The following is a 12,769-nucleotide window of genomic DNA, read 5'->3' on the forward strand; positions in this document are numbered from 1 at the left end:
TAATTGTGCCAACAGTTGTTGCCTTCTCACCAAGCTGCTTGCCTATTGTCCTGTAGCCCATCCCAGCCTTGTGCAGGTCTACAATTGTATCCCTGATGTCCTTACACAGCTCTCTGGTCTTGGCCATTGTGGAGAGGTTGGAGTCTGTTTGATTGAGTGTGTGGACAGGTGTCTTTTATACAGGTAACGAGTTCAAACAGGTGCAGTTAATACAGGTAATGAGTGGAGAACAGGAGGGCTTCTTACAGAAAAACTAACAGGTCTGTGAGAGACGGAATTCTTACTGGTTGGTAGGTGATCAAATACTTATCTCATGCAATAAAATGCAAAATAATTACTTAAAAATCATACAATGTGATTTTCTGGATTTTTGTATTTGATTCCGTCTCTATGATAAAAATTACAGACCTCTACATGCTTTGTAAGTAGGAAAACCTGCAAAATCAGCAGTATATCAAATACTTGTTCTCCCCACTGTACCTGCAATTCCATGTCCAAAAATTATATCTACACACCAATATTGTATGTGAACTGTGTGTCTATGAATTTTGTGAAATGACTGCTAGACTTTATTTAATGATCTAAGAATGATGAAAAGATGCAAGGGAATACTTACAGCATTCAATCAATACAGAGACTCATCAGCCTTGAGTGGTTAGCCCTAGCAGTAGCCTACAGTCAATCAATACAGAGACTCATCAGCCTTGAGTGGTTAGCCCTAGCAGTAGCCTACAGTCAATCAATACAGAGACTCATCAGCCTTGAGTGGTTAGCCCTAGCAGTAGCCTACAGTCAATCAATACAGAGACTCATCAGCCTTGAGTGGTTAGCCCTAGCAGTAGCCTACAGTCAATCAATACAGAGACTCATCAGCCTTGAGTGGTTAGCCCTAGCAGTAGCCTACAGTCAATCAATACAGAGACTCATCAGCCTTGAGTGGTTAGACTCATCCCTAGCAGTAGCCTACAGTCAATCAATACAGAGACTCATCAGCCTTGAGTGGTTAGCCCTAGCAGTAGCCTACAGTCAATCAATACAGAGACTCATCAGCCTTGAGTGGTTAGCCCTAGCAGTAGCCTACAGTCAATCAATACGAAGACTCATCAGCCTTGAGTGGTTAGCCCTAGCAGTAGCCTACAGTCAATCAATACAGAGACTCATCAGCCTTGAGTGGTTAGCCCTAGCAGTAGCCTACAGTCAATCAATACAGAGACTCATCAGCCTTGAGTGGTTAGCCCTAGCAGTAGCCTACAGTCAATCAATACAGAGACTCATCAGCCTTGAGTGGTTAGCCCTAGCAGTAGCCTACAGTCAATCAATCACAGAGACTCATCAGCCTTGAGTACAGGACTCATCAGCCTTGAGTGGTTAGCAGTAGCCTACAGTCAATCAATACAGAGACTCATCAGCCTTGAGTGGTTAGCCCTAGCAGTAGCCTACAGTCAATCAATACAGAGACTCATCAGCCTTGAGTGGTTAGCCCTAGCAGTAGCCTACAGTCAATCAATACAGAGACTCATCAGCCTTGAGTGGTTAGCCCTAGCAGTAGCCTACAGTCAATCAATACAGAGACTCATCAGCCTTGAGTGGTTAGCCCTAGCAGTAGCCTACAGTCAATCAATACAGAGACTCATCAGCCTTGAGTGGTTAGCCCTAGCAGTAGCCTACAGTCAATCAATACAGAGACTCATCAGCCTTGAGTGGTTAGCCCTAGCAGTAGCCTACAGTCAATCAATACAGAGACTCATCAGCCTTGAGTGGTTAGCCCTAGCAGTAGCCTACAGTCAATCAATACAGAGACTCATCAGCCTTGAGTGGTTAGCCCTAGCAGTAGCCTACAGTCAATCAATACAGAGACTCATCAGCCTTGAGTGGTTAGCCCTAGCAGTAGCCTACAGTCAATCAATACAGAGACTCATCAGCCTTGAGTGGTTAGCCCTAGCAGTAGCCTACAGTCAATCAATACAGAGACTCATCAGCCTTGAGTGGTAGCAGTAGCCTACAGTCAATCAATACAGAGACCTAGCAGTAGCCTACAGTCAATCAATACAGAGACTCATCAGCCTTGAGTGGTTAGCCCTAGCAGTAGCCTACAGTCAATCAATACAGAGACTCATCAGCCTTGAGTGGTTAGCCCTAGCAGTAGCCTACAGTCAATCAATACAGAGACTCATCAGCCTTGAGTGGTTAGCCCTAGCAGTAGCCTACAGTCAATCAATACAGAGACTCATCAGCCTTGAGTGGTTAGCCCTAGCAGTAGCCTACAGTCAATCAATACAGAGACTCATCAGCCTTGAGTGGTTAGCCCTAGCAGTAGCCTACAGTCAATCAATACAGAGACTCATCAGCCTTGAGTGGTTAGCCCTAGCCCAGCAGTAGCCTACAGTCAATCAATACAGAGACTCATCAGCCTTGAGTGGTTAGCCCTAGCAGTAGCCTACAGTCAATCAATACAGAGACTCATCAGCCTTGAGTGGTTAGCCCTAGCAGTAGCCTACAGTCAATCAATACAGAGACTCATCAGCCTTGAGTGGTTAGCCCTAGCAGTAGCCTACAGTCAATCAATACAGAGACTCATCAGCCTTGAGTGGTTAGCCCTAGCAGTAGCCTACAGTCAATCAATACAGAGACTCATCAGCCTTGAGTGGTTAGCCCTAGCAGTAGCCTACAGTCAATCAATACAGAGACTCATCAGCCTTGACTCATCAGCCTTGGTTAGCCCTAGCAGTACAGTCAATCTACAGACTCATCAATCAATACAGAGACTCATCAGCCTTGAGTGGTTAGCCCTAGCAGTAGCCTACAGTCAATCAATACAGAGACTCATCAGCCTTGAGTGGTTAGCCCTAGCAGTAGCCTACAGTCAATCAATACAGAGACTCATCAGCCTTGAGTGGTTAGCAGAGACTCATCAGCCAGTAGCCTACAGTCAATCAATACAGAGACTCATCAGCCTTGAGTGGTTAGCCCTAGCAGTAGCCTACAGTCAATCAATACAGAGACTCATCAGCCTTGAGTGGTTAGCCCTAGCAGTAGCCTACAGTCAATCAATACAGAGACTCATCAGCCTTGAGTGGTTAGCCCTAGCAGTAGCCTACAGTCAATCAATACAGAGACTCATCAGCCTTGGAGTGGTTAGCAGAGACTCCTAGCAGTAGCCTACAGTCAATCAATACAGAGACTCATCAGCCTTGAGTGGTTAGCCCTAGCAGTAGCCTACAGTCAATCAATACAGAGACTCATCAGCCTTGAGTGGTTAGCCCTAGCAGTAGCCTACAGTCAATCAATACAGAGACTCATCAGCCTTGAGTGGTTAGCCCTAGCAGTAGCCTACAGTCAATCAATACAGAGACTCATCAGCCTTGAGTGGTTAGCCCTAGCAGTAGCCTACAGTCAATCAATACAGAGACTCATCAGCCTTGAGTGGTTAGCCCTAGCAGTAGCCTACAGTCAATCAATACAGAGACTCATCAGCCTTGAGTGGTTAGCCCTAGCAGTAGCCTACAGTCAATCAATACAGAGACTCATCAGCCTTGAGTGGTTAGCCCTAGCAGTAGCCTACAGTCAATCAATACAGAGACTCATCAGCCTTGAGTGGTTAGCCCTAGCAGTAGCCTACAGTCAATCAATACAGAGACTCATCAGCCTTGAGTGGTTAGCCCTAGCAGTAGCCTACAGTCAATCAATACAGAGACTCATCAGCCTTGAGTGGTTAGCCCTAGCAGTAGCCTACAGTCAATCAATACAGAGACTCATCAGCCTTGAGTGGTTAGCCCTAGCAGTAGCCTACAGTCAATCAATACAGAGACTCATCAGCCTTGAGTGGTTAGCCCTAGCAGTAGCCTACAGTCAATCAATACAGAGACTCATCAGCCTTGAGTGGTTAGCCCTAGCAGTAGCCTACAGTCACTCATCAATACAGTAGCCTACAGTCAATCAATACAGAGACTCATCAGCCTTGAGTGGTTAGCCCTAGCAGTAGCCTACAGTCAATCAATACAGAGACTCATCAGCCTTGAGTGGTTAGCCCTAGCAGTAGCCTACAGTCAATCAATACAGAGACTCATCAGCCTGAGTGGTTAGTGGTTAGCAGAGACTCATCAGCCTTGAGTGGTTAGCCTAGCAGTAGCCACAGTCAATACAGAGACTCATCAGCCTTGAGTGGTTAGCCCTAGCAGTAGCCTACAGTCAATCAATACAGAGACTCATCAGCCTTGAGTGGTTAGCCCTAGCAGTAGCCTACAGTCAATCAATACAGAGACTCATCAGCCTTGAGTGGTTAGCCCTAGCAGTAGCCTACAGTCAATCAATACAGAGACTCATCAGCCTTGAGTGGTTAGCCCTAGCAGTAGCCTACAGTCAATCAATACAGAGACTCATCAGCCTTGAGTGGTTAGCCCTAGCAGTAGCCTACAGTCAATCAATACAGAGACTCATCAGCCTTGAGTGGTTAGCCTAGCAGTAGCCTACAGTCAATCAATACAGAGACTCATCAGCCTTGAGTGGTTAGCCCTAGCAGTAGCCTACAGTCAATCAATACAGAGACTCATCAGCCTTGAGTGGTTAGCCCTAGCAGTAGCCTACAGTCAATCAATACAGAGACTCATCAGCCTTGAGTGGTTAGCCCTAGCAGTAGCCTACAGTCAATCAATACAGAGACTCATCAGCCTTGAGTGGTTCAGCCCTAGCAGTAGCCTACAGTCAATCAATACAGAGACTCATCAGCCTTGAGTGGTTAGCCCTAGCAGTAGCCTACAGTCAATCAATACAGAGACTCATCAGCCTTGAGTGGTTAGCCCTAGCAGTAGCCTACAGTCAATCAATACAGAGACTCATCAGCCTTGAGTGGTTAGCCCTAGCAGTAGCCTACAGTCAATCAATACAGAGACTCATCAGCCTTGAGTGGTTAGCCCTAGCAGTAGCCTACAGTCAATCAGTTTTTTAAGATGGCGCTGAAGAGGATGGCTGACGTTTTACGGGCTCCTAACCAACTGTGCTATTTTGTTAGTTTTTTTTGCGTTGTTTGTAACTTATTTTGTACACAATGTTGCTGCTACCATCTCTTATGACTGAAAATAACTTCTGGACATCAGAACAGCGATTACTCACCACGAACTGGAAGAAGCTTTTTCCTTGAACAAGTCTGACGAGAAGGATATACTGCTTTCCCGGGAACAGGCCCAAATCCCTGTCATTTGCGTGAAGAAAAGACAGAGGAAAAGGAGGCACAGGTCGGGCTTCCTTCTGAGAATCTGTAGGCAAGCGAGTTAACGCCCACTGCCATCCGTTCTACTGACTAACATACAATCATTGGAAAATAAAATTGATGGCCTACGATTATGATTATTCTATCAACGGGACATTAAAACTGTAATATCTTATGTTTCTCCGAGTCGTGGCTGAAATAACGATATAATTCATGCCTTACCTTTCACAAGCTTCTTCTGTTGGCACTCCAATATGTCCCATAAACATCACAAATGGTCCTTTTGTTCGATTAATTCCGTCGTTAAAGCTCCAAAATGTCCATTTATTTGGTGTGTTTGATCCAGAAAAACACCAGTTCCAACTCGCACAACATGACTACAAAATATCTAATAAGTTACCTGTAATCTTGTCCAAACATTTCAAACAACTTTCCCAATACAACTTTAGGTATTTTTTAACGTAAATAATCAACCAAATTTAAGACGGGATAAACTGTGTTCAATAGCGGATAAAAACAAAGTGGAGCAAGCTTTCAGGTCGTGCGCCCCTAACAAACAGTACACTAGACTCGACCCTCGTTCTGAACAGCCCTACTTCTTCATTTCTAAAAGGAAAAACATCCACCAATTTCTAAAGACTGTCGACATCTAGTGGAAGCAATAGGAACTGCAAGCAAGTGCCTTAGAAATCTAAATCCCCATAGAAATCACATTGAAAAGAGAGTGACCTCAAAAATATTTTTCCCTGGATGGTTTGTCCTCAGGGTTGCGCCTGCCAAATACGTTCTGTTATACTCACAGACATTATTCAAACAGTTTTAGAAACTTCAGAGTGTTTTCTATCCAAATACTAATAATATGCATATCCTAGCTTCTGGGCCTGAGTAGCAGGCAGTTTACCGCCCCCTAGTCTAGAGAGGTTTAAAGAAGTCTCGAGGTATTGCTCGCCTGAGGTAGAGTACCTTATGATAAGCTGTAGACTACACTATCTACCAAGAGAGTTCTCATCTATATTATTCGTAGCCATCTATTTACCACCACAGACCGATGCTGGCACTAAAACTGCACTCAACCAACTCTATAAGGCCATAAGAAGAAAATGCTCTTCCAGAAGTGGCGCTCCTAGTGGTCGGGGACTTAATGCAGGAACACTTAAATCAGTTTTACCAATTTTTAACCAGCATGTCACAACCAGAGGGAAAAAAAACTCGAGACCACCTTTTCTCTACACATAGAGATGCATACAAAGCTCTCCATTTGGCAAATCTGACCATAATTCTATCCTCCTGATTCCTGCTTACAAGCAAAACCTAAAGCAGAAAGTACCAGTGACTAGCTCAATACGGAAGTGGTCAGATAATGCATATGCTACGCTACAGGACTGTTTTGCTAGCACAGACTGGAATATTTCCGGGATTCATCCAATGGCATTGAGGAGTATACCACCTCAGTCATCGGCTTCATCAAAAAGTGCATCAACAACGTTGTCCCCACAGTGACCGTACGTACATATCCCAACCAGAAGCCATGGATTACAGGAAACATCCACATCGAGCTAAAGGCTAGACCCGCTGCTTTCAAGGAGCAGGAGACTAATCCGGACGGTTATAAGAAATCCCGATATGCCCTCAGACGAACCATCAAACACCAAAGCGTCAATACAGGATTAGGATTGAATCCTACTACACCGGCTCTGACGCTCATAGGATGTGGCAGGGATTGAAAACTATTACAGGCCACAAAGGGCTGCCCAGTGACACAAGCATACCAGAAGAGCAAATTGCTTATTATGCTCGCTTCGAGGCAAGGAACACTGAAGCATGCATGAGAGCTCCAGCTGTTCTGGATGACTGTGTGATATCACTCTTGGTAGCCTATGTGAGCAAGACATTTGAACAGGTCAACATTCATAAAGCTGCTGGGCCAGACAGATTATCAGGACTTGTACTGAAAGCATGCGCGGAACCTGTTTCAAGCAGACCACCATAGTCCCTGTGCCCAAGGAAGTGAAGGTAACCTGCCTAAATGATTACCACCCCGTAGCACTCACGTCGGTAGCCATGAAGTGCTTTGAATGGCTGGTCATGGCTCACATCAACAGAATCCTTCTGGATACCCTAGACCCACTCAAATTCGCACACCGCCAGAACAGATCCAAAGATGACACAATCTCAATTCCACTCCACACTGCCCTTCCCACCTGGACAAAAGGAACAGCTATGTGAGAATGCTATTCATTGACTACAGCTCAGCATTCAACAACATAGTGCACACAAAGCTCATCACTAAGCATAGACCCTGGGACTAAACACCTCCAACTGCAACTGGATCCTGGACTTCCTGATGGGCTGCTCCCAGGTGGTGAGGGTAGGCAACAACATGTCTGCCACGCTAATCCTTCACACTGTGGCCCCTCAGGGGTGTATACTTAGTCCCCTCCTGTACTCCTTGTTCACCCACAACTGCATGGCCAAACACGACTCCAACACCATCATTAAGCTTCAGACACAACAGTGGTAGGCCTGATCACCGATAACAATGAGACAGCCTATAGCGAGGAGGTCAGAGAACTGCTAGTGTGGTGCCAGGACAGTAACCTCTCCCTCAATGTGTGCTAGACAAAGGAGCTGATCGTGGACTCCAGGAAAAGGCGGGCCAAACAGGCCCCCATTAACATTGACAGGTATGTAGTGGAGCGGGTTGAGAGTTTTAAGTACTTTGGTGTCCAAATCACCAACGAACTATCATGGTCCAAAACACCAAGACGGTTGTGAAGACGGCACAACAAAACATTTTCCCACTCTGTAGACTGAAAAGATTTGGCATGGGTTCCCAGATCCTCAAAACGTTCTACAGCTGCACCATCGAGTCGATTCTGAGCAGTTGCATCACAACCCAGTATGGCAACTGCTCGGCATCTGACCGTAAGTCGCAAAAGAGGGTAATGCGTGCGGCCCAGTACATCACTGGGGCCAAGCTTCCTGCCACCCAGGACCTATATTATAGGTGGTGTCAGAGGAAAGCCCATAAATTCGTCAGAGACTCCAGTCACACAAGTCAAAGACTGTTTTCTCTGCTACCGAATTGCAAGCGGTACCGGAGTGCCAAGTCTAGGACCAAAAGGCTCCTTAATTAACAGCTTCTACTCCCATCTAATCAAATGGCCACCGGACTATTTACATTGACACCCCCCCTCCATTTGTTTTGTACGCTGCTGCTACTCACTGTTTATTATCTATGCATAGTCACTTCACCTACATGTACAAATTACCGAACTAACCTGTACCACTGTACACTGACTCGGGTACCGGTACCCCCTGTATATAACCTTCATTGTTATTTTATTGTGTTACTTTTTACTTTAGATTATTTGGTAAATATTTTCTTCACTCTTGTTGAACTGCACTGTTGGTTAAGGGCTTGTAAGTAAGCGTTTTACGGTAAGGTCTACACTTTCTGTATTCGGTGCATGTGACAAATAAAGTTTAGTTTTCTTTGATTTGATCAGGGATGGATAACTGGTGGCACGGACCCCTTTTTTGTAGGCCGGCGGATTAATTCCCAAAAATGAAGAAAATAAATAAATGTATTTATTTATTTTTAGCCACAAAGTCAGGGTCTCAGCTTACTGGTGAGAGTTACAATAGTTGAATACACAAGGTGCAGTTTGGAAATGTGCATCAGTAGTTTCTCTTTGTTATGGAAGTCACTGACAGTCACTTAATTATGGCCTAGACTCACCAAAAGTGGAGGGTGCAAGGCGTGTGTGATTTATTTTAGAATGCATTGTTTTGAATTATGATGACCAAAAATGAAGGACCGGGCAGGTTGTACACTTGGACGCCTCGCTCAATTAGACCGTGACACAATGTATGCAATTTAACGCTGCCGCTGTCGTCACACAAAACAATACATTTTTTGTCATTATTCACTTTTTTTTCAAGCTCATTTGAATTGGAAGAGGTAGCTAAGGGTTGAGGCTTTACCACACATGCTAAATTAGACCAATTCATCCACTTATGAAAACACAGCATCGCTATCAGCAAAGATTATTGGGGATATGAACTATCCTGCTAGCATACAGTCACTGCTCTGCCTGTCTCATCTTTTCCACCAGCCTCACTCTGCTTCCTCTGCCCGCCTTTTCACAGTGGTGGCCACCAGTGTCACTTAGGGCCACCAAAAGGCTAGTTCCGACTCTGACTGCATGTGTGGATATGGGAGTGGGTACGCAGACCCACAAGTCACTGTGGCCCCTCATGATGAGTTCAGATTTTTTTGCAGCCCCCAGCCCCATCAATGTTGTCCATCCCTGCTCTAAATAATCATTCAAAACAACATCTAATTTCCCATTTTCTAGTTGAAGCATATCAAAATTCTCCCTATCAATTCCGGACATGGTAGGCAATAATGACTGAGTCTGACCAGAGATGATAGAGAGCAACCAATGGAACTGAAAACAAAAATACCTGTCAAGCAAACTCCACAATGGATCAGTAGATTATATGGTGGCTGAGGTCAAGATGGATAGCAAAAAGTGGGCTGTTGTTGTCTTGCCATGGTACAGCGAATGGGTTGTCACGACAACATTGATTTGACAGCGGATCTCCAGGTGTTGATGTGTGTGGTGGCTATAGTGTTGGTGGCTTTGACTTCATCACAGGAACAGATACCTTCTATAATGAAGGAAGGCTCTACCTGTGGGGTTTCACAACATTAACCCCTGGATACACACCGGATATCCTTTAGGTAGCAGAGAGAAGCAGATGGCATTCATGAGGTTTATTCTCCATAATTGAATACCAATCGAGAGAAATTACCCAAATTAATCTATCAATACAATAACAAAGAGCTATAGAAAAAAACTAAAAATAAAACAGATTGTAAACTATATTTTCTCTATACTGTATAGGATTTGTGAACCATGTCATAATCCAGCTATGTTTTCCTCCCAAATATATGGATCCTACAGAATCATCCAAAATCACTGATATATATGCTAGAGAGGACCTTCAAATATGTTGTCAACAACATCCGGACATTGGAACAACTTTCAGTACAGAATATTCAGTGAAAGGTAAACCTTGATTGTATAAAAAATTATTATAGTTCTAACTCGTGAATCCATTCCGTTATCACATCTTAATAAGAGCATCTGCACATTGTATGTCTGTTGTGTAGAGAATGATCAAGTGAATCAGGTCTCTTAACATTAATCTCAAAATAATCATTTGATATTATAAATTGCTTGTTTTTACAGTTTTGTCGATAACACTGAAGTATCAAGCTTGTTGTTGTATAATCCAAAAGAAAAATGCTACTCAATCCGTGGCTGAAAATAAGATGAAAACATTTAACCTTTCACTCCTAGTTCATTCTTTTGACAGGGAGTCAAAGTTAAGACCATGGTCTCTTTATTTTGACAGTGTTACGCTCGTTGATGGAAGGATCAGACCAAGGTGCAGCGTGGTAGGCATACATCTTACTTTATTCAATGAACACTGAAAAAAATACAAACAAAATGTAAAGTTTAGTAGGGCTAAACAGCACAGTACCAAAACAAGATCCCCCAAACTACAGGTGGGAAAAAGCTGCCCAAGTATAATCCCCAATCAGAGACAACGATAGACTCTGATTGGGAACCATACCCGGCCAAATGGAAAACATAGATTGCCCACCCTAGTCACACCCTGACCTAACCAAATAGAGAATTAAAAGGATCTCTAAGGTCAGGGTGTGACAGACAGGGAGTAAATGATAAGACCATGGTCTCTTTATTTTGACAGGGAGTCAATTCTAAGACCATGGTCTCTTTATTTTGACAGGGAGCCAATGATAAAACCATGGTCTCTTTATTTTGAAAGGGAGTCAAGGCTAAGACCATGGTCTCTTTATTTTGAAAGGGAATCAATGCTAAGACCCAAATGGTATATATAAAGATACAGTCCATTTAAAAAAACACTTTAGCAAAATGCTTAGCGCATAGAATTAAAAAAGTATTGTCAGATATTATTCATCCTAATCAGACAGGTTTTTTACATGGATGATACATTGGAGATAATATGACAAGTATGGGAAACAATAGAATACCATGACATTTTCGGGACACCACGCCTGGTTTTCATAGCTGAATTTGAAAATGCTTTTGATAAATTATGACCGGAGTTTATATATAAATGCCTAGAATATTTCAATTATTGGGAATCTCTTATAAAATGGGTTAAAGTTATGTATAGTAACCCTAGGTGTAAAATAGTGAATAATGGCTACATCTCAGAAAGTTTAAATGATCTAGAGGAGTAAAACAAGGTTGTCCACTATCGGCATATTTATTTATTATTGACATCAAAATGTTAGCTGTTAAAATTAGATCCAACAAAAATATTAAGGGATTGGAAATCCGTGGCTTAAAAACTAAGGTGTCATTTTACACTGATGATTCATGTTTTCTTTTTAAACCACAATTATAATCTCTCCACGGTCTCATAGGTCATCTAGATACTTTTCTATCCTCTCTGGATTAAAGCCAAATTATATATACAGTGCCTTGCGAAAGTATTCGGCCCCCTTGAACTTTGCGACCTTTTGCCACATTTCAGGCTTCAAACATAAAGATATAAAACTGTATTTTTTGTGAAGAATCAACAACAAGTGGGACACAATCATGAAGTGGAACGACATTTATTGGATATTTCAAACTTTTTTAACAAATCAAAAACTGAAAAATTGGGCGTGCAAAATTATTCAGCCCCTTTACTTTCAGTGCAGCAAACTCTCTCCAGAAGTTCAGTGAGGATCTCTGAATGATCCAAAGTTGACCTAAATGACTAATGATGATAAATACAATCCACCTGTGTGTAATCAAGTCTCCGTATAAATGCACCTGCACTGTGATAGTCTCAGAGGTCTGTTAAAAGCGCAGAGAGCATCATGAAGAACAAGGAACACACCAGGCAGGTCCGAGATACTGTTGTGAAGAAGTTTAAAGCCGGATTTGGATACAAAAAGATTTCCCAAGCTTTAAACATCCCAAGGAGCACTGTGCAAGCGATAATATTGAAATGGAAGGATATCACTGCAAATCTACCAAGACCTGGCCGTCCCTCTAAACTTTCAGCTCATACAAGGAGAAGACTGATCAGAGATGCAGCCAAGAGGCCCATGATCACTCTGGATGAACTGCAGAGATCTACAGCTGAGGTGGGAGACTCTATCCATAGGACAACAATCAGTCGTATATTGCACAAATCTGGCCTTTATGGAAGAGTGGCAAGAAGAAAGCCATTTCTTAAAGATATCCATAAAAAGTGTTGTTTAAAGTTTGCCACAAGCCACCTGGGAGACACACCAAACATGTGGAAGAAGGTGCTCTGGTCAGATGAAGCCAAAATTGAACTTTTTGGCAACAATGCAAAACGTTATGTTTGGCATAAAAGCAACACAGCTCATCACCCTGAACATACCATCCCCACTGTCACACATGGTGGTGGCAGCATCATGGTTTGGGCCTGCTTTTCTTCAGCAGGGACAGGGAAGATGGTTAAAATTGATGGGAAGATGGA

Source organism: Oncorhynchus nerka, linkage group LG13 (assembly GCF_034236695.1).
Source record: "Oncorhynchus nerka isolate Pitt River linkage group LG13, Oner_Uvic_2.0, whole genome shotgun sequence".
Lineage (NCBI taxonomy): Eukaryota > Metazoa > Chordata > Actinopteri > Salmoniformes > Salmonidae > Oncorhynchus > Oncorhynchus nerka.